Genomic DNA, 23082 nt, shown 5'->3' on the forward strand with positions numbered 1-23082 from the left:
AGGCTGGATAAGGAGAAAGTCATGGTCAGCTCTCTGTCAGGTGCCAGTATCCACCATATCACATGTGCACTCAAGTCTCTCAAAAACAGATACTGTTATGACTGTCATAGTCTATGTTGGTGTGAATGATTTGAGACATACCTCTCTGGACTATATAAAGATAGACATGACTGATCTCTTGGACTATGTGTCTCAGGCAGGCATACCCCTACCTTTAAGCAGCATTTTACCTTCATCTAGGATTATGCCTCAATACAAACAGAAAATGCCTGACTTCAATAATTGGCCTAGCTTCTGGTATAATCCCAAGGGAATACAGTATCTGTCAGCCTGGGATTACATGAACGACAGACCTCAATACTTTCCCAGCGATGGTCTTCATCTGTCATCCCTGGGATTTTGGCTACTAGCTAAGGCTCTTGCCACCTCCATACTGCCTGTTTTAGGCACTGTCTGAAGGACAAAATTCCTGAGGTAAAAACTACATCTAAAAACAACCTCAGGGTTATGCTGCTAAATGCTAGGAGTCTTAAAATGAAACTACACTCACTGGGAGCAATTCTCACCTTGGACGACACAGATGTTTGTGCACTCACAGAGACCTGGTTCAAGGCTGTGGAGAGCACCTCGCCATACCAGGCTACACCCCCTTTCACATGTTCAGACTACAAACTGAAGGTGTGAAAACTAAAGGATGTTGTGTATTAATATTAATTAAAGATAAATACACCTCCTGAGTGGTTAAACAGTATGATTCCTTGGAGATACTTCAGGTGCAATTAACTGTTGGTAGGAGACCTATTCAAATCATTTCCAGCTACAGGACCCCCTTCATGAATTAGGGCACCCACTCTGCCTATTTGGATCTACTTGAGTCTATCAAGATGCATCCAAACACCATGGTTTTGGGTGACTTTAACTACCCATCCATTGACTGAGTAAATTATTTGTGCTCTAACTCACTTGCCCAAAGGTTCCTCGACTTTGTTAACTCAAATACCTTGCAGAAGCTGGTTGTCACCCCAACAAGGGGTGTCAACATCCTGGATCTGATGCTTACCAATAATGGGGACCACTGTAGCAGCCCCACTGTGAGGTCTTCCCTAGTGAGATATGAGCAAAAATCAGCCTCAATCGAAGTAATTATCACACCTCCCCCCCCAGCAACTAAACTAAAACACTTTGCCAAAGCAGACTATAACCTCTCAAGGGATGATATAAATAGCTTTACTGCACCCCCCGCTCAGATGGAACTGGCAACTATGCTGAGTTCTACACCAATGCATTATAGAAACACCTGTATAACTGCATTAACTTGGCTGTATCTGATAGGACCAAAACAAGCTCCTCAAAGAAGAGCAAACCTGCCTGTTGGACAACTGCCATTAACAGGCTTTACAATAAGAGAAATACATTGTTGTCTAAGAGTAAGAGGGACTGAGTTCTAAACTGGAAACACTCCCTCCTCAGCTTAAAAAAAAAATAAGACTTCTTCTGAAGTCCTCCAAAGCAAGCTATGAATGCAAATTAGCTTCTTTAACTAAGGACAACTGTAAGGCATTCTTACCTACATCTCTAAACTAAAAGGAAAGGTCTAGATTTGTGCCGAACTGGTAGCTAATGATACTGTATATACTGAACTTGTGGAAATACCCAGCCTGTTAGCTGACAGGTTCTGTGAAAACTTCACTTCCCTGTCCCCACCACACATACCCATTACATCCCTACCACCTGTCCTCTACCTTGTATCTCTAATGAAACGGTCATAAACACCCTCTCTAAGGTCAAAAGCACAGCATGTATGGGACCTAATATCCCAGGTTGCATCCTACATGGGCTCAAACAAGCTTTTCAATCATAGTCTAAGAACCGGCTTCATCCCAGCTGAATGGAAAACAGCCATTGTTATCTCATTGCACAGAGTTGGTGCTTCCACTGACCCCTGGAACTATAGACCTATCAGCATGACTAGCCTTATCTGAAAGACAATAGAGAGAATCATTATGGACCTTATCAACAAAGATATAGGTAATCTTCAAACAGTTGACCCTACTCAGTTTGGATTTGTGAGACGGAGATCATGCCTGTTAAGCCTTGTGGACTTCTTTGAAACAGTCACCAAGGCCCTGGATTAGGTGATATCTATGCATTCAGCCTAGCTAGACATAGCCAAGGATTTTAACACTATCTCACAGTCAGGCATCATTGACAAACTTGCTCAGCTGGGTATCAGCCCTTATATCTTTAGACGGGCCACCAACTGGCTCACTGATAGAACCTATATAGTCAAAACAGTGGAATACACCTCCAGCAGCAGACCTGTAACCAGTTGTGCTCCACAGGGATCATTCCTGGGATGTCTACTTTTTTGGAATCTATTTTTCTGAAATACATGCTTAAACTTAAGGTCTGTGGCTGACAAAATTTGCTGATGACTGCAAAATGGGAGCGGTCATAGAATCTCCAAATGATGTCAATATCCTTCAAGAGGGTCTTACACAAACAAATGATTAGTGGCAAAGTCGTGGCCTTAAACTCAGTGCAAGAAAATGTAGTATCATTCCTTTTGGTAAGTCTAATGTTCCTCCTAACTACCACATCAGTAACAACGCCCTAAGTATGCACTCATTGGTAAGAGACCTGGGCATGCAGGTTGATAGCAACTTTACCTTTGATCACCATGTCTCCACAGTAGTAAGAAGGGCATTCTTTTTAGGCAGTGTTCCAAAGACCAAATTACCACCATAACAGCTACAAACAAATGCAGTCTGAGGGTCATGCTGCTCAACGCTAGAAGTCTAAATCTCAAAATGCAGTTGCTCGAAGTACTCCTTAAAATGGAGAACATTGGCATTTGTGCCATAAAAAAGACCTGGTTCATGGCAGCAAAGAGCAACCCTGCACTACCAGGCTATAACTCATTCCACACCTTTCAGCCCCAGAAATTGGACCGAAGCTCCAAAGGCAATGGTGTTTCCATATTCATAAAGGATGTGCACACCTCCAGACTGGTAGCCCAATATAATGCACCTGAGATACCTCAGGTGCAACTAACATTGAGTAAGACAGCAATTGAGGTCTTAGCCTTCTATAGGTCCCCAACCATGTCCCAAGACTCACACTCCATGTTCCTAAGCACCCTGGAGAATAGTAAGGTCCAACCTAACACTCTCATATTGGGTGACTTCAACTACCCCTCTATTAATGCGTCTATATCATATTATCATACGATGTAAATAGCGAATGCTCTTTCATCGTACTAATAATATCGAAACAACAAAATATAGAACAAATGGAACAGCAAATTTTTTCCCAGGAAAAAAATTTGCTGCTCTGTAAAAAAAAAATAAATAAACTTAAACACAAATTTAAGTAGGGGGCTTCACCCCCCACACCCCCTACTTAAATATAACAACTCTGAGATCACACCATAGTGGAGGAAATGGTAAAGTCCTGAAGATGGCGCACCAAATTTTTTCCCTGGGAAAAAATTTGATGTTCCGTGACTTCGCTATTTTGCCATTTCGACAGTATTGGATCGATTAAATACTATTCACTATTTAGTCCATTTGATAGAGTAATATAGACCCTTATTAACTGGGAAAACTACTCATGTACAAATAAAATTTCTCAATGTTTCCTGGAATTCATTAATTTCAATGCCCTGGACCAGCTTATTCTTAACCCCACAAGAGGTAGCAACATCCCTGACCTGGTCATTACTAACATGGGCGACAGTTGCTCTACACCAGTAGTCAACTCCTCCCTGGTTAGATCCGACCACAAACTAATTACCTTGGAAATCCAAATCTCTCCCACCCATCTCACCCTCCCGCAAAGGTAACCACCATGAAAAACTGCTCCAAAGATAACTCTGGCCTCCTGAAAACAGAGCTGGATAACTTCACTGCACCCTTGCAAATGGAGATCAGTTGCATGATCGCCGAATCATACACCAGTGCACCGTATGAACACATAAACAAATGCATGGATCTCGCCATACCCAGTAGAACCAAGACGCTCTCCTCCAAATAAAGGAAGCCAATCTGGTGGTCCCCTACCATAAACAAGCTCTACAACAGAAGGAGGAAACTGATGCGGAATAAGGTGAAGTCTCACGACTGGAAAAACTCCCGTATCAGCCTCAACAAAAAGTTGAGATCCCTCATCAAATCCTCTAAAGTTAGCTATGAAAACAGAATTGCAGCAAATAGTAAAGACAACCACAAGGCCTTCTATGGTTATGTAAAGAATCTCCACGGCAGTACCCAGATTTGCCCTAAGCTACTGCACAATGGTACCTCCTGTATTGAGCAAACAGATATTGTCAATATATTGGATGACAGATTCAGTGCCAACTTTACTAATCTCTCCCCACTAAGGGACCAGTCACAATACCAGTAGATTGCCAGGCACCCAGTATTACTGCTGCACAGGTTAAAACAGCACTGTCAAAGGCCAAGAATAAAGCTTCTATGGGACCTGACAATATTCCTGGCTGTGTTCTACATGAACTACAGAGTGAACTGGCACCACACCTGTGTGCCCTATTCAATCACAGCCTCACCTCAGGCTTTGTCCCTACCCAATGGTGCACTGCTACAGTCATCCCTCTCCACAAAGGACGAGTGACTACAGACTCTGGGAACTATCGCTCCAATAGTCTGATGAGTCTGATATGCAAAGCTGTGGAACACATCATCATGGACCTAATAAACAGGGATATAGGGAATCTCCAAACTCTGGATCCCACACAGTCTTGTTTTGTGAAGGGTAGATCATGCCTTCTCAACTTGGTCATCTTCTTTGAGTCAGTCACCAGAGCTATGGATGAAGGCAAGATGGTGTATACAGCCTGCCTTGATCTGGCCAAGGCTTTTGATGCAATTCCCCACTCAGGAATCATAATAAAACTCAGTAAGCTAGGCATCAACCTCTATATCACTAGGTGGGTTGAAAACTGGCTCACAGGTAGAACCCACAGTGTGAAAGTAGCTGACTCCAAGTCAGGCTGCCGATCAGTCACGACTGGAGTCCCACAGGGTTCGGTCCTGTGTCCTCTTCTGTTTGGTATCTACTTCTCTGAAGTCCAGGTCAACACGAAGGGACTCTGGCTGATAAAATTCACACATGATTGCAAGCTGGGAGCTATTATTAACTCCCCAAGTAATGTTTACATCCTACAGAAAGGCCTCATTGCCACCAATTGTTGTCAGAACCATGGCCTTAAGCTCAATGCCAAAAAATGTGTCGTCATCCCCTTTGGGAAAAACCCGGTACCCATGAATTACCACATCAATGGTAGTCCACTGAACACAGAAGGCATTGTAAGAGATCTGGGAACACAGGTTGACAGCAACTTCTCTTTTGACCACCACATTGCCACTGTGGTCAGAAAGTCCTTATATGTGGCACATCTCATTACTAAGGATTTTGCATCCAGGAAAAAAAGAGGTCATTGTCTCCCTCTACTCTTCCCTCATTAGGCCAATCATTGAGTACAATGCCCCATTTGGCATGTACCTCACTAAACACCTGGAACAACTGAAGAGGCCGCAAATGTACCTCACAAAGAGGATCCTAGGTCTTAGACATTTGTCCTATATGGACAGACTAAAAAAACTCCAACTATTCTCTGTCTCATTTCACCTACTTAGAGGCGATCTCTGTTTGACTTACAAAGCCATGTCTTACCCAGCTCAATTAGAAATGTTACAGCTGAAGAAATCCCAATCCCTCCACACCACATGCTCCAGAGACCTCAACCTCATTACCACAATCAACAGAACATGCTGAAGGGACAGGTTCATAACCCAGTGACTGCCCATGCTATGGAATAGACTTCCCATACATGTCAAGCAGAGCACCTCACTGGCCCTCTTCAAGAGAAATTTTGATGAGTGGATAGGAAATAGAAATTTCACCCCAAGGATCACTCCAGTGGCTTTGCTCGACAGAAGCACTGGGAACTAAGGTCGGGTGGCACAAATGCCATGGTAATCCTATGGGCTAGTCTTGCAAAGGCTCCAGGGCCATTAGCCTAGTACACACCTATGAATCTATGAGCCTATATTGTGTATTTCATAAGTAAAGACATTGCATCCAGAAAAAAAGAAGTTATAACCTCACTGTACTCTTCCCTTATCAAGCCAATAATTGAGTACAATGCATCTTTTGGTATGTACCTTTCCAAGACCCTGCAGCAATTGGAGACACCAAAAAGGATCATCACAATGAAAATTGAAGGTATTTAACATCTGTCCTTTGTGGATTGTCTGAAATCACTGTCACTTTATTCTTTTTCATACATACTGCTCAGGGGTGATCTATGCCTTGCATTTAAGGCAATTTTGACCCTTCTTTATTGGAAATGCTGCATATCTGCAAATCAAATGGTACAAGGTTACTCGCTCTAAACACCTTAACCTAGTATGTGACATTAATAGAACCTGTTGAAGGGACAGAATTGTCTCCCAGAGGTGACCACACCTTTGGAATGGACTCCCATTTCATATCACACAGAACACCTCATTGTCCCAGTCATATCCTGGATGATTGGAGGAGTTAACATAAATTCACCATTTGAGTTCTACCTGTTTTCCTCCTGGATGGGGTGAATTTGTGCTGATCATGGAAATAAAGGGAAAACTTAGCTAGGCTTGCAATCGCCCTAGAGCCATTAACCTAATAATGTCTTGTGATCCTATGAACCATATTTCGGAAATTTCTCTACAAGTTCTGGCTTACAACCTGATCATTGTAAGCAAACAGCAATTGTTTAAATGCCAGTTCCAGAGAATGTCACATCTTTACGTTTTCTAGGTATAATTAACTATTTAGGAAATTTCTTCCCAGACTTGAGAGAGCTTTCTGCACCATTACATGAGTTGACACACAAAAATGTAAACTAGTCCTCATTGGGACAACACCAAAAAGAATATGATATTCTGAAGAAGAAAACTGCCAGTCCACCCACACTGAGATATTATGATGTTCTCAAACCTGTAACTCTTTCTTGTGATGCTTCAAAGTATGGCCTTGCCACAGCTTGTCTTCAAGAAGGTACACCAGTTGCTTATGCATCAAGAACTCTAACCCAAATAGAGATGCATTATGCACAAATAGAGAAAGAACTTTTGGCAGTAGTATTCGCATGTTCAAAGTTCAATGATTATATTTATGGCATATATCGAAATAGAGACTAATCCCCAACCACTAGTGACAATTTTGAAAAAGCCATTGCATACAGCCCCAGCTCAATTGCAACACACGATGTTAAAATTGCAAAAGTACAATTTCAATATTGTTTACAAAAATGGCAAACACTTGTACCTTGCTGATGCTTTGTCACATGCACCCAGACACATGACCGAGCAGCATGAAAATTAAACTCCAGACTTTGAAGTCTTGAAAGTCAGAAATTTTTCTTCATCAAGCTTTGATGAAATAAGAAATCACATAGCTTCAATCTCAATTTTCCAGAAGCTGAAAAACGTTATCACTCAAAGATGGCCAACACAACAAATAAGTTTATCACTTGATATTCAGTAGTATTTTTCTTACAGATGGATGAACTCATGATGAAAGATGGAATCATCATGAAAGGACCAAAAGTGGTAATTCCTAAAGCATTACAACAGGAATATATCAAAATGTTGCGTCATGGTCACCCAGGTACTGTTTCAACCAAAAGAAGGGCAAGAGGAATTGCATGTTGGCCTTCTGTATCTAAAGATGTAGAGAAAGAAACTCTAGCATGTTCAATTTGCAACAGCACCAAAATGCATCAACAAAAAGAACCACTTCAGCTTACACTAAATTCCTGAATTACTAAGGTCAATGATTGCTACAGATATTTTCAAATGGAATGGTCAACATTTCTTGGTGTTAGTAGACTCTTACTCAAATTGGTTTGAAATTGACCTTCTTCTAAATCTGACATCCAGCACAGTCATTACAAAACTGGAAAAATGTTTTTGTCCATTGTAGTCCGCATAAAGTCATGCCTGGCAAAGGTGCACAGTTTACTAGTCAACAGTTCAAGAAATTTGCTGAGTCTTGGGACTTTGTTCATATTTCCAGTAGTCATGAGTATCTACAAGCCAGTGGTTTAGCTGAATGTGCAGTTCGGAGTGCAAAGCACTTGGAGAAATCCAAAAGAGATGGTGCCAATGTTTTCCTTTAACTTACTCAATTTCAGAAACATTCTTCAAGACACCTTGGTTGGCTCACCTGCCCAAATACTGATGTCCAAACAGGCATGAACAACTATTCCAATCAGCAAACAATTGTTAGTACCAAATGCAAAGAACAACAGAGTAGTCAGGGCTCAACTTTTGAGAAAACGTCAGTCACAAAAGTTGTACTATGATAAAACCAGTAAATCTCAGCGACCGTTGCTACAAGGAGAAGTTGTGAGAATGCAAACATCCAAAGGCTATGATCGTGTAGGAATCATGAAGGACATTTGTGAGGACCTGAGATCTTGCATCATACAATCTGAAGGAATGGATTACAGAAGGAATCGTAGACACGTGTTACCCGTCTCTGAACCAGTGCCACAGCAGATTGCCTGTGCCAATGACTCTAATATCCAGAGTGACTCATCAACTGTTCGAATTCCTAAAGACAGTGTGCTTTCTTTAAACAGCTTTGATGTAAACCCAGATGTTGCAGTATTGAATGAATCCCCAGAGACTGACCCTGTTTCTAAACCCAGGTAGAATTTCTATGTAACTAGACTGGGTAGAATTTGTAAACCCAATCCTAAATACACAGCAACTTGGAATTGAAGTCAGTTGTGTTTTGTTGAAATGTTGAAATACTATCTAAATCTTAAATATACCTTTGCTCTTGTATTTTGCAATGTCAAAAAAATAAAGAGGGAGGCTGTAGATCAGTGTGTATATTGAAGCTATTCAGCCATTGTAGCTAGACAGCATGTGCATATAAGTTACTGAGCACATGCAAGATCAGTGCCATTTTGTGTAGTTAGTTAGTGCGAATGTAAGTTTGAATGGAGATTTGCATGTGTGTTAAAAGTAACCAGAAAGCCTGTAAGCATTTGAAGCACAAAGTATTTGTACAAGTTACAGCTCCTGATGTGTGTATGTGTAATAAATGACTTAAACACAATCCCAGCCTCAGTGACTCATTTGACTATATGAGATACGTGACAGATGTCATCCTCTATAAAGTGCACTCTGATAGTATTAATTTCAAATTTGGGCTGCGGTGCTAGATGTAATTTTTGTGTTCTGTAGGTTGTCTAATAGGAAAGATAACGGTTCTAATCTCACAGCAGTTAACTTGATTGTGTGTGATTATTCAACTGTCACTCTATATTACACAATCCTTTCCACATCATCTTCTCGGCATACATAGATGATGTCATTCCTTGTAAACTGCACTCTAACACAATTAAAATGAGACTTATTCTGTGGACCTAGGGTTAAGTACTTTGTTCTCTAGTTTGTGTAACTAGCTAGGTAGGCATTTTAATCTCACAGCAATCAGCTTGACTGCGTGTGTGTGTGTTCATTCAACTATAAGTATGGAGAGAATTTTATATTGGGATGAGAATACACATCTATATCAGATATTCCACCATTCTCTGTAAAGTGCACTCTGGCACTGTTAAATTCAGACATCTGCGGTGATGTTAGTCTTATGTTGTATGGTATTCAGCTTGTATACATACACAGCTGTTGTGTTCGAATCTGACCTGAATCAATGTGTGTGTGTTTATGGTATATTACAGTCATTGTATTTTGTTTTGAATCTCTTTTCATGTGAGTCCTACTTAGGAGAACATTTTACATAGCCCCATGAATCCAACATCCCCTGTTCCCTCTGTACACAAAACATTTTTTTCTGCAGAACACTGAGTATGTCATCATCTCAAACATGTATACACAAACCCTGAAGCAGAGGCCCTACATGTGCAAGCCACCTGCAGACCACTGGATGTGTGATTGCTAATTCTGTCATGAGGTGGTATGCATGTCACAAAGACAAAAGCAGTCTGTGATAAAATCAAACACATACACATATACGAACATGCATCTAATATCTTCTGTAAAATAAATATAGCAGTTTTGGTTTAAATGGTATAATAATGGCTAGCATTTTATATGGTCTTAACTGTTAACCTAGTAATGTCTTATGACCCTCTGAAGATTGCACATATCAATGTTACTGTCATCAACATGTGCTATGTTAAGGTGTGGATGTACTGTAGCCCTAAAACAGTGTGTTGCAATCTGTGATTTGAGCTACTGTACTGATGGCCATTGCTGCCATTCAGTTACATGTTCCTTCCATAACTACTGTAGTAATATGCCTCCTGAGGATTGCTGTGATGGGATGATGCTATGGATATTGCTGCCTTACTAAGGCTTGTGTTCTTCTAGTGGAGTATATTAACATTCTACACAGTTCACATTCAACCATCACAGTAGCACAGTTGTGCATGTTTATACCTATCATCTGGAAATGTTATCTGACATATTACATCATACTGATTACACAGACACATGCACCTAGATTCATCCACATGTTATAATGCTGTTATATACACAAACATATGACATGTTCAGAGTCATTGCAACACAATTGTGCTGCTATTCACAAGGATATTCAGGAGTTTCACAGCAGCATTGTGGGACTGTCAACATTTGTGTCATTAAATGTTCTGCATGAACCACATCTACTTCTGTTTAATGTGTCCACATATGGTGTCAGGGCCCTCACTCTCATGTTTCCACCAATAAATATATAGGCATATGATGTACAACTGATGTAATGACATGAAATAGGTTGAGTTGTATAACTATGTTAACAGTTCCACCATGCTGCATGTGATTCTTACCCAACTTTGTATTTGGAGGTGATGCCACAACTTGTTTTGTAACTATATCTAAAATATTAAGGGGAATAACCAGCTATGCAAATAGCTGGTTGTGAATGGCACCAACCATACTCAAATAGAGGAAATAGACAACTTGCTAGCTGACAGATTTGGATCAAACTTCAAACCTCTGTCCAAAGCAGTCATCACCCAAAGTACACTTGCCACCATTCTTCAGACTTTTAACTCAAGAGAGCAGGTCCTCTCTACCCTCAGTAAGGCTAAAGACATGGCATCAATTGGTCCGGAAAACATCTCAGGTTGCCTGTGAAATAACTACAAACCTGACCAAGCAGACACATTTGGATCTCTTTTTAACCACAGCCTCCAGACAGGCTATGTTCCAGAAGAATGGTGGACAGCAACAGTCATCCATCTGCACAAGGGTGGATTATCAACATACCCAGGGAACTATAGACACTTAATACTGAATAAACTCATCAATAAGGCCATGCAAATAATCATCATGGACCTTATCAACAAGGACATAGCTAATCTCTTGACTCTGGAAACAACCCAGTTCAGATTTGTTAAGGGTGGATCATGTCTATTAAATCTGGTTGACTTAATTGAGAAGGTCACCGAGGCCATGGATGAGGAAAACACTGTGCACCTTGCTGAACTTGACCAGGTCAAGGCATTTGACACAATTCACCACTCAGGTATTACAGAGATACTCTCTCAACTGGGTATACACCTCTTTGTCATCAGGTAGGTAGCCAAATCATACCTCTCAAGCTGGAAACATCAAAAATCTGGACAAGGCCCATGAAAATTAGGTACAAATCTGTACACTGATTATCATCTAATTTGCATACATAATTATGTAACCCCACCCACTAAAATGGAATTGTGGGATACCAACTTTTGAATGCAAACTGAAGAACAGACAACCAAAACATGGTACCAGAGTCTCCTTGCAGCCATTCCAATGTCCCATTACCTGGCTATTTCACATCATTTACCATAAACAATAATGTATGCATACTGCTTTACTTCTACAATGATTTGGATTTTATTTTTACATTTTACAGCACAACAATGCAGAAACACTAAAAGACATCATCTGGTAAACAAAGCAATACTGTCTCACAATGAAAATAGGCTTGACATTAAAACTTCTTTGCCCTTGAAACTCACATTCATTGAAACAGCATTGAAACCCACACCACATCCAAAGAAAATGCATCTGGACAGTGGTGGATAAAGATTACCTTTGGGCTGTTTTCAAATCATTGGCCCCTTGCACACAAAACAAGAAACATGCATGTGTTCTTTTCTTTATACACCTTCCTGACTTTAATAAATTATATTACTTGTATAATACAACGCACATGTTAGAGCGCATTTTAAATTTATTGTTTGAACATTTTACCAGTAATCTGTAGTTTAGGCAATGAAGCAAAACACATGAACCAATAATGACAAAACTGCCCAATTCAGGACTTTTCCATCATAAAAGTCTGCTTCCACAACCACACTATAAATAGAATGACAGTAGTGTAAGCCATAGGCATCTTACACAGCGTCTCACACTTATTTTCAATTTCATTTTTTGGGGGGAGGGGGACAAAAGATCAAAAAGAAGGGACACATTTTAAACATTGCTTGTATAATTTTGTAAAGTTGCTAGAATAAAATGCTGTGCTACCATCATGCATTTCACTGGTAGGTTTTGAACCCAGGACTCTACGCACTACAGTCAGAACAACATACCACTATGCTAAATCAGCAGCTGCCTGATAAATAGGAAGACTGAAACTTAATAGCCATCATTTAGTGAATTCATTTATCACTTCTCAACATAGCTCTTAACCTCAACACAAAAAACATGGAAAAACAACAAAGCCAATAATGGGGAATACAAATTCAGTTCTCACTTCTCACTCACCATATATCTGAACTGTTAGCACAAAAACAATAATGGGGGAATACAAATTGTGTTCTCACTTCTTATCATAGCTCAAACTCTTAGCACAAAAAAAATGTTCTTACTTCTCATCATAGCTCTCTCAACTCTTAGTACAAAAAAATCTGGACAAAGCTCAGAGCATAACTTTCAACTGCTAGCAGAAAAAAAATATTCTCACTTCTCATCATAGCTCCGAACTTGTTCAGAAATGGTGGTGGCTAGGGATAGTAGGCTCTTTTTGCCCTGTACCAAAAGTACAGGATTTGAGCCTGAATACCTCTAGCCACCAAGTTTATTATATGGGGCTGTTTTCACACACACACACACACACACACACACACACACACACACACACACACACACACACACACACACACACACACACACACACACACACACACACACACACACACACACACACACACACACACACACACACACACCTTACCCTGAATAACAAGTGGTTCCTTACCCTGAGTAGTTCACATTCCTCTGTCATTGCTGCCATTAATCCATGCTCTGCTCGCTAACTCTGCCTTAAGTAGTTCCCGGCTCGGCAAACTCTGCCATTTCAGCTTCCTGGCCTGCACACAAGTTCCTCTGCTGTTCTGTTCCCCATTACCACCGTTTCAGCTTCCTGACTGCACACAAGTTCCTCTGCTGTTTCCCGCCAGCTTGCAATTCAGCCAGCCAGAAATGATGATGTGAGCTCCTCGAGCTCAATTCTGACTGGCTGGTAGCCTGATGGAGCTGATGTCATTGCGCACGTGATGATGTCAGCTCCGACAGTGCAAAAATTTAAAAAAAAGCAAAAAAAATCGTTAATGAAGGGGTGCCACTCAAGAATCGTGGCACCCCTTCATTTGGACCCCAAAACTCTGTAAAAACCGAGTAATTCAGAACGGTTGGGAGGTCTGAGCCAAATGGCTCAGCAGCAGGATATGTACTGTCAAAGTGGGTTAATTCACCTCTAGCAAGAGGTCAGTCACCAGGCAAACCACATTGTTCTGTACTAGGCCCTTTCCTGTTCAGGAGTTATTTCTCAGAAGTCAATGCAAATGTAGATATTCTTTGTCTGACCATGTTTATTGATGGCTGCAAATTGGGGGTAATCACTGAATCCAGTAACAGTACTGATATACTGCAGAAAGAATTAACACAAATGATTGTTGCCAGAGCCATAGAGAGACACTAAATGCAAAAAAAAAAAAATCATAATTATTCCCTTTTGAAAAGCAAATACCCCACCTAATTACAATATAAACAGCTCCCCCTAAGAGTAGACCCAGTGGTACATAATCTGGGGTCTATATTATATGATCAAACTTTCAAATGTTCAACTGTCATATGGTCGACACCATATGATCGAATTTTTGAAAGTTTGAATGTTTTAACAGAGATGTCCGTACTGTGCAGAATAGGAAGATTTCCCTTTTCTGCACTGTAGTGCAATCTCGGAGTTGGTATATTTAAAGAGCAGGGTATGTGTGTGCGTGGGGGGTGCAGGGGGCTTGCCCCCCTGTTTAAAACGTTAAGGTAAGTTATTTGTGTAGTTTATTTATTTTTTATTAGATTTTCAAACTTTTAAAAGTTCGATCATATGGTGTCGATCATATGACATTAGAACTTTTGAAAGTTCGATTATCTAATATAGACCCCATGATCTGGGTACTCTGATTGATATTCATCTGAACTTCAACCAACCTGTGTCCGCAGTTGTAAGAAAGTCCTTCTATGTGGCACAACTTATAAGTAAGGACATGGCATCCAGATTAGAGGATGTTATAATTCCATTGTTCTTTTCCCTCATCACACAAATAATTGAGTACAATGCATCATTTGTCATGTACCTCACCACACATCTTCAACTGCAAGAGTGAAACCAGAGTTTTCTCACCAAGAAGATACAGGTTATAAAAAACATATCCTACACAGAAAGATCGAAAGCCCTATAACTATATTTTACCTCTTACAGACTACTATGGGGCGATCTATGTCTGGCCTATAGGGCAGTGTCTAATCTGGCCCTGATGAAAATGTTATATATTTGTAAATCAAACTGCATGAGGGTCACTCATTCCAAGGATCTTAACCAAGCTTCTGACATTAGTAAATAATGTTGGAGAGATAGATACATCTCTCAGAGACTGCACCTACTCTAGAACAAGCTTCTCATTCATATAAATGAAAGCCCTTCCCTGACCCTCTTCAAGTACAACATAGAGTGATGTATGCATAATTGCAGATTTACCCCTGGTGTGGTGCCCTTGACCCTCATGGACAGAGGTAGTCGGTATTAAATAGTATAGGGTAGGCTCATACCTCTGTGAACAACATTCATCTAGTTACTGAAAATTGTTAAACTCATGTTAAATCTGGCTAGGCATATATGGGCTCTTGGGCTATTAGCCTAGTACTCTCCTATGAACATATGAACATATGAAGTGCAGTTGTAGCCTATATACAGCTATAGTGTGACTGTACTGCATCATGGATGTACCACTACATTACATCAGTTTTATCACTTGATAGTTTGCAAGGACACATATGGATGTATGTCAGGATTTAATGGCAGTATAACATTTTGAATGGCAGTGTCAGGGGGGCATTGATCTTGTGTCAATTGTCTTGTGTTTTAACATGTGCTTATAGTGGGTGCTCCTTTTACTGTTTGGTATGTGCATGATATTACAGTGGCAACTTCCTCGATCATTGACAGCTGACATTGCACTGCTGTACTTTCTTCTTACATGAGCATAGCTGATTCATTGCCATCATACTCACATACTGCAGTACCATTCATTATAATGAATCAATTCTTAATTCATACATCAATTGCAGATGCTGCAGACAATATCCATTTCTACTTCATGTGTTAGATGCATGCAATACTCAGCTGTGTGTAGTGAATCCTCTCTTATTAGTGTGATGTTTCTATGTGTTGTTACCCATATGGCCGATACCTACATCAACCAGCGATGTTTTAGTCAAGTGTATCACATGTGGCACAGTGACTTCCCACATATCAGATAGGCCATACAGTACTATTCTTTGGGCTGTATACCCATTAGGATCTAACAGTGCAGAATTCCCTTCAAGGTGTTCTACTAGATGCCTGTGTGATATGTCCTTCTGTGTTGTATCCAGTAAATACACACCTCATTGACAACATTGATGGCATGGGTTTGATTCTTGCAAGTGGTGATTGTGGCTTATGTGTCATGAAACCCTATCACTGGCCATGATTGGCCCAGATTTCAGCTCCACTTTTAACATTGTCCCTCTTAAACCATCCAAAATTTGGTTGTTTTTTGGAGAGAGGTGGTAATTCCACTTATAGAATACTGGCAATCAATATAACTGTAAATGTCTGCTCTTGAAGAACATCTGCAATAAGTTTAACTCATATATTATTTCACTGCTGCACAGATTAATGCTCATAATATTGAAAAAGTGTCCATGATTGTGCCTGTTTCTGTCTTCATTGGTCTGTTGCTATGTGTCCCTGATTAGCTGAGAGTTAAGGTGACATGTCAATCATATTTAAGCAAGTCATTTTTCAGATCTTCAGATCTTCAGAGTATGCACGTACTCCTAATTTTTGTACAATCCTTGCTAAATGTCCTCTCCAGTGGGCATGTCAGTGATGTTTATACCACAAAAGTTCACCTCCATGGACATGTAACCTTGAGTGACCATCACGTGTATACTATAATTTGTGTTTATGTTATAATATACTTGCTCAGGGGGTGTAAACAGCAGTACATACTGTGCTGTCTGCATATGTGCTTAATGTTATGCTACTGACTTTTGCTGGAGATGTACATAAATATACATATCCTATTTTGGGGACATTGAAGTATTTGCCATGCTCTCTTACTCTTCTTTAATGTCTATAATGCCTGACTTTGCCAATTTTCATCAGTGCACCTTCCCTGCCAGTGTACATCTTCTTGTATTTGCCCTTCCCATTTAACCCTTCCCCCATTTTTTCATTATTCCAGTAATTTCTTGTACAATGCATTGAGCACACTTTTCTTTACTGTGTTATTACTGATAGTATTGCAGTACTTTTACTCTGGTAATCATTGTGGCCATCTGCTCAATTTTGTTGAGCAAGTTTGCTTGTAAGCAAATGAGAGCATCCTCTTTCTGTGCTCTGCAAAGTTTCCTGGCCATGCTTATACTTGTGCATATAAGCACATTGAGCAGCATGAATATGCGATTAGCACTAGCCGTGGTGGTGCAGCTGTAGCGTTGTTGCCTCACAGCAAGAGGTTCTCCCGTTCGATTCTCGGTTGGCATGCAGGGAGTGCCTTTTGTGTGGAGTCTGCTTGTCCTCCCTGTGGTTGGATGGGCATTCGAAAGACATGCATAAATGGGCGTGCCTTCGTTGAAGGTTGAACGTCGAGCTGGCACCTCGGCGTTCGTAAAAACCTACTGCCTGTCATTAGTGGACTGGAGTTCTGCTGTGGGGACCCCTAACCGGGAAAAAGCCGAAAGACAAACAGCAACAACTGCTGCTCATTGCACTAAATTGTAAACTCCATGTAGGATTTGTACAAAGCCCACACAGAGTTTATGGAATCCCTGGGGCAATTTAGAAAAAGTAAATCTCTTTTCTTAAATAATGCCATTGTATAATGACAATAATTCACTACTGTATGTGGATAATGGAGAATTTAACCACACCCAGTTATGGATTACTGCCTAAATGTTTTTCTTACCAGTTATTTCTAAATAAGAACAGTGCATATGGTCTATTGTGAGAGAAATAAAGACTGCAAAGCATTCAGTGAAGAAGAAATAGGGTAGTAACAGTGGCAGCTGGATAGGCAATGATTGTCCCTTAGCATTATTTGGATGTTAAGAATATTTCACTGCATAATATTTGAATCTGGCATCCTCAGCCAATAATAGGTTTTACATTAGGTCTAGCAATTCCTAAGTTTTTTTCTTAACTCTTAAGACTGAAAATATGGTACATTAGAGAATGAAACTGAACCAGCCAAGATAAGGATTCTGCCATTACAAACATTGCAAAGCTCTATCAGATATGAAAGGAGAAATGCCAGTGAAAATTCAGCATATATGTTATGAGAAGTAACTTGAAGCAATTGCTTAAATGAGATCTAATAATTGTTGAAATTGTTACTCAATTGAGTTTGAAAAAGGTCCACGAGGATCAGGATTATATTTTGTTTACCCCTGTAAACAAATAAAAATAACATACATATAATCTGTTGTGAAAACTCATGATGAAGTAATGATAACAAACTTGAGGCAGCTCTTCAGTAAGAATAAATTTCTGTTAACGAACAGAGATTTTACTATAATGTTTTGACATTCACAGCTGTATCAGGAGGTGAAACATAACACAGAAGCACTATCAATTGAGATGTTCACAGTGACCATCCAAAATGATCATATAGAATATCAGTTTGAACTATCCCCAAAGTCACATTTAGACGAGATTCAAAAAATCATTAGGTATGAGGGCTGCTTATAAAGTATGTCCTTATATCCAAAAATACTGAAGTACTGAAGACCCATAAAAAGTTCAATATTGAGGGATGTCAAAAACTCTTATTAATCTAATATTCTGAAATACAATAACATTGCCATTCATTTTGATATCTGTTCTGAAATAAGAAGGTAGTACTAAAATACATCATCACTGTAAACTGAAAATATAAATTGTGCTTTTAATGTAAAACAATCAGAATAGTATGCAGTAAACACATGATACGGTATATGATGTATTGTTGCAGTCAGCTATTGACCCACAAGTATTTGCTCATTTACTTGGCTAATGAAAAAAGAGATGCAACATATATGAATTGTATCTTTAAGATGGGAGGGTTCATAGGTTCATAGGTTCATAGGTTTGTACTAAGCTAACTGCCCTTGCGAGCCATTTTAAGCCTAGCCAATTATCCCTTGTGAGGCTCAAACCCTGCACCTTGTGTTTGTAAGACAAACACCTTAACCATTAGGCCACCCTCCCATTACCTTGTGTAATATGATATACCCATACACACACACACACACACACACACACACACACACACACACACACACACACACACACACACACACACACACACACACACACACACACACACACACACACACACGCCCACATATTTGTACACAGTTATATAAGTTCATAGGTTCATAGGTGTGTACTAGGCTAACAACCCTGGAGCCTTTACAAGCCTAGCCCATAGGATTACTCTGGCATCATGCCACCCGACCTTAGTTCCCAGTGCCTTTGTCGAATAGAGCCAATGGAGTGATCCCTGGGGTGAATTTTCTATTTCCTATCCACTCAGCAAGATTTCTCTTGAAGAGGGCTAGTGAGATGCTCCACTTGACCTGTATGGGAAGTCTATTCCAGAGCATGGGCAGTCTCTGGGTTATGAACATGTCCCTCCAGCATGTTCTGTTGATTGTGGTAATGAGGTTGAGGTCTCTGGAGCATGTGGAGCGGAGGGATTGGGATTTCTTTGGATGTAGCATATCTAACAGAGCTGGGTCAGACATGGCTTTGTAAGTCAGGCAGAGATTGTCTCTAAGTAGGCGATACGAGACAGAGAATAGTTGGAGTTTTTTGAGTCTGTCCATACAGGACAAGTGTTTAAGGCCTAGGATCTTCTTTGTGAGGTAATTTTGTGGCCTCTCCAGTTGTTGCAGGTGTCTAGTGAGGTACATGCCAAATGGCGCATTGTACTCGATGATCGGTCTAATGAAAGAAGAGTAGAGGGAGACAATGACCTCTTTCTTCAGGGAGCAAAACCCTTAGTAATGAGATGTGCCACATAGAAGGACTTTCTGACCATAGTGACAATGTGGTGGTCAAAAGAGAGGTTGCTGTCAACCTGTGTTCCCAGATCTCTTATAACACCTTCTGTGTTCAGTGGACAACCATTGATATGGTAATTCAAGGGAACTGGGTTTTTCACAAAGGGGATGATGACATATTTTTTGGCATTGAGCTAAAGGCCATGGTTCTGACACCAGTTGTTGGTCTCAGTGAGGCCTTTCTGTAGGATGTCAATATCACTTGAGGAGTTAATAATAGATCCCAACTTGCAATCTTCTGTGAACTTTGTCAGCCAGAGTCCCTTCGTGTTGGCCTGGACTTCAGAGAAGTAGATACCAAACAAGAGAGGACCCAGGACTAAACCCTGTGGGACTCAACTCATGGCTGGTCTGTAGTCTGATTTAGAGTTAGCTACTTTCACACTGTGGGTTCTATCTGTGAGCCAGTTTGCAACCCACCTAGTGTTATAGGGATTGATGCCTAGCTTAGTGAGTTTTTCTATGATTTCTGAGTGGGTAATGGTATCAAAGGCCTTGGCCAGATCAAGGTAGGCTGTATGAACCACCTTGCTTTCCTTCATCCACAGCTCTGGTAAAGGAGTTACATAACTCAATTAAGTTGAACAGGCATGATCTACCCTTAATGAAACCAAACTGTGTATGATCCAGAGTTTGGAGATTCCCTATATCCTTGTTTATTAGGTCCATGATGATGCATTCCATAGCTTTGCATATCAGACTCATCAGGCTAATGGGGCGATAGTTTCCATGGTCTGTAGTTGCTCCTCCATTGTGGAGTGGGATAGCTGTAGCAGTGCATGATTTGGTAGGGACAAAGGCTGAGGTGAGGCTATGATTGAACAGGGCACACAGGTGAGGTGCCAGTTCACTCTGTAGTTCATGTAGAACACAGCCAGAGGTATTGTCAGGACCCATAAGAAACTGTATTCTTGGCCTTGGTCAGTGCTGTTTTAACCTGTGCAGCAGTAATACTGCATGCCTGGCAATCTACTGGTATTGTGATTGTTTTTTGGGGGGTGAGGTGTAAATCTGGCACTGAATCTGTCGGCCAGTGTATTGGCAATGTCTGTTGGCTCAGTATAGTAGGTAACACTGTACAGTAGCACAGAGCAAATTTGGGTATTGCCGTGAATATTCTTTACATAACTATAGAAGGTTTTGTCGTTGTCTTTATTATCTGCTGCAATTCTGTTTTTATAGCTAGCTTTAGAGGATTTGATGAGGGATCTCAACTTTTTGTTGAGGCTGATAAGAGAGGGTTTCCAGTCTTGGGACTTTACCTTACTTCTCATCAATTCCCTCCATCTGTTGTAGAGTTTGTTTAGGGCAGGGGACCACCAAATTGGCTTCCTTTTTTTGGAGGAGAGCATCTTGGTTCTGTTGGGTATGGCGAGATCCATGCATTTGTGTATGTGTTCATGCAGTCCATTGGTGTATGATTCGGTGGTCATGCAACTGATCTCCATTTGCATGGGTGCTGTGAAATTAGCCACCTCTGTTTTTAGGAGCCCAAAGTTAGCTTTGGAGAAGTTTTTCATGGTGGTTACCTTTGTGGGTAGTGGGGGAGTGGGAGGGATGTGGATTTCCAAGATGATTAATTTGTGGTTGGATCTAACCAGGGAGGATTTGACTATTGGTGTAGAGCAACAGTCACCCATGTTAGTAATGACTAGGTCAAGGGTGTTGCTACCTCTAGTGGGGGTAAAAATGAGCTGTCCAGGGCATTAGAATTAATGAATTCCAGGAAACATTGGGCAAGTGTATTGGTACATGAGGAGTTTTCCCAATTAATGGAGGAGTAGTAGAAGTCACCCTGTATAAGAGTGTTATGTTGGACCCTAGTATTTTCCAGGGTGCTTAGGAACATGGAGTGTGAGTCCTGGGATATGTTTGGGGACCTGTAGCAGGCAACGACATGAATCGGTGTCTTATCCAATGTTAGCTGCACCTGAAGTATCTCAGATGTATTATGTTAGGTAACCAGTCTAGAGGTGTGCCCATCCTTTATGTATATGGAAACACCACCGCCTTTGGAGCTTCAGTCCAAGTTCTGGGGCTGGAAGGTGTGGAATGAGTTATATCCTGGTAGTGCAGGGGTGTTTTCTGCTGCCTTGAATCAGGTCTGAGATACAGCACAAATGTCAGTGTTCTCCATTTTAAGGAATGCTTTGACCAAGTGCATTTTGAGATTTAGACTTCTAGCATGGAACAGCATGACCCTCATATTGCATTTGTTTGTAGCTGTTATGGTGGCAATCTGTTGTTTAGAACACCGCCTAAAAAGTCACTATAGGGGTGGCAAGAGCCTTGGCCAGTATCCGGAAGCCCAGGGGTGACAGATGCAAGCCATCTCTGGCAAAGCATAGAGGTCTGTCAATCATGTCATCCCAGGCAGACAGATACCGGATCACCTTAGAATCACACTAGAAACTTACCCAATTGTTGAAATCAATCATTTTGTGCTTGAACTGTAGTATCATTCTGGGTGATGCTAGGATGCTGCTCAGGGCTAGGGCCATACCCACCTGGGCTACATAATCCAAGAGCTCCTCCATGTCTTTTTTCATGTAGTCCAGGGTGGTATCAGGTCATTCACACCCACATGTACAATGACAAAGTCATATTTGTACCTGTTGTTGAGGGACCTGAGTGCATGCATTATGTGTCAGATCCTGGTGCGTGACAGAAAGCTGACTGTTACTTTATCCTTATTCAATCTAGTGAGTAGGACATCAGTGTGCCTCACTATCGAGTCACCTATGACTAGTAGGTTGGACATGCTGTTTTGCCTTAGGGACTTTGGTTGAGTGGTACACTGCTTAGGAGAGTTATTTCTCTCATGATTAGTGTTGTGTTGTTGTGGTTGAGTGTGTTTCTGTCTTGGAAGTCTCTGCTGTTTGGGTAGATTTTTATTGAGAGCCTCCACAAAGGTGGGTGTGTCATTTGTGTTTTTATGTGAAGGCAGTGCTGGTGTGTGTTTTGGAGGGCTATGTATTCCATGTGGTGTGGTGCAAGTGTTGACTTTCTACTCTTGTCCAGCTCTTCCAGCCTTGGCTGGAGAGTGTGTGGTTTCCAGTTTGGATATATAAGTGCATCTCTCACAAGTCTGAGTGTTGACAGGTAAGAGGAGAGGTTTGTCATTGTACATGAGTCAGTTGCTACACTGCCTCAGGATGCCCAGGTTCACCAGGTTAAAAGGAGAAAGCACAGGGAACTGATCCCAACAAAACGGAGAACCAAACATCAACCCACGAAGCCCTTAGTGTACCCGTCCAAGGAACAAAGGATACGCCAGAATACCGGTCCGGCCCCGGCATCGCACTGTCAGTGGCATACCCAGTGAAGGTGTAATCGCAGGGGCCAAAAAGGTCAGGCCCCGGGGCCCAACCGAAAAAAAAAAAAATTTAAAAAAAAA

Source organism: Protopterus annectens, chromosome 5.part1 (genome assembly GCF_019279795.1).
Source record: "Protopterus annectens isolate FY-2018-M chromosome 5.part1, PAN1.0, whole genome shotgun sequence".
Taxonomy (NCBI): Eukaryota; Metazoa; Chordata; order Ceratodontiformes; family Protopteridae; genus Protopterus; species Protopterus annectens.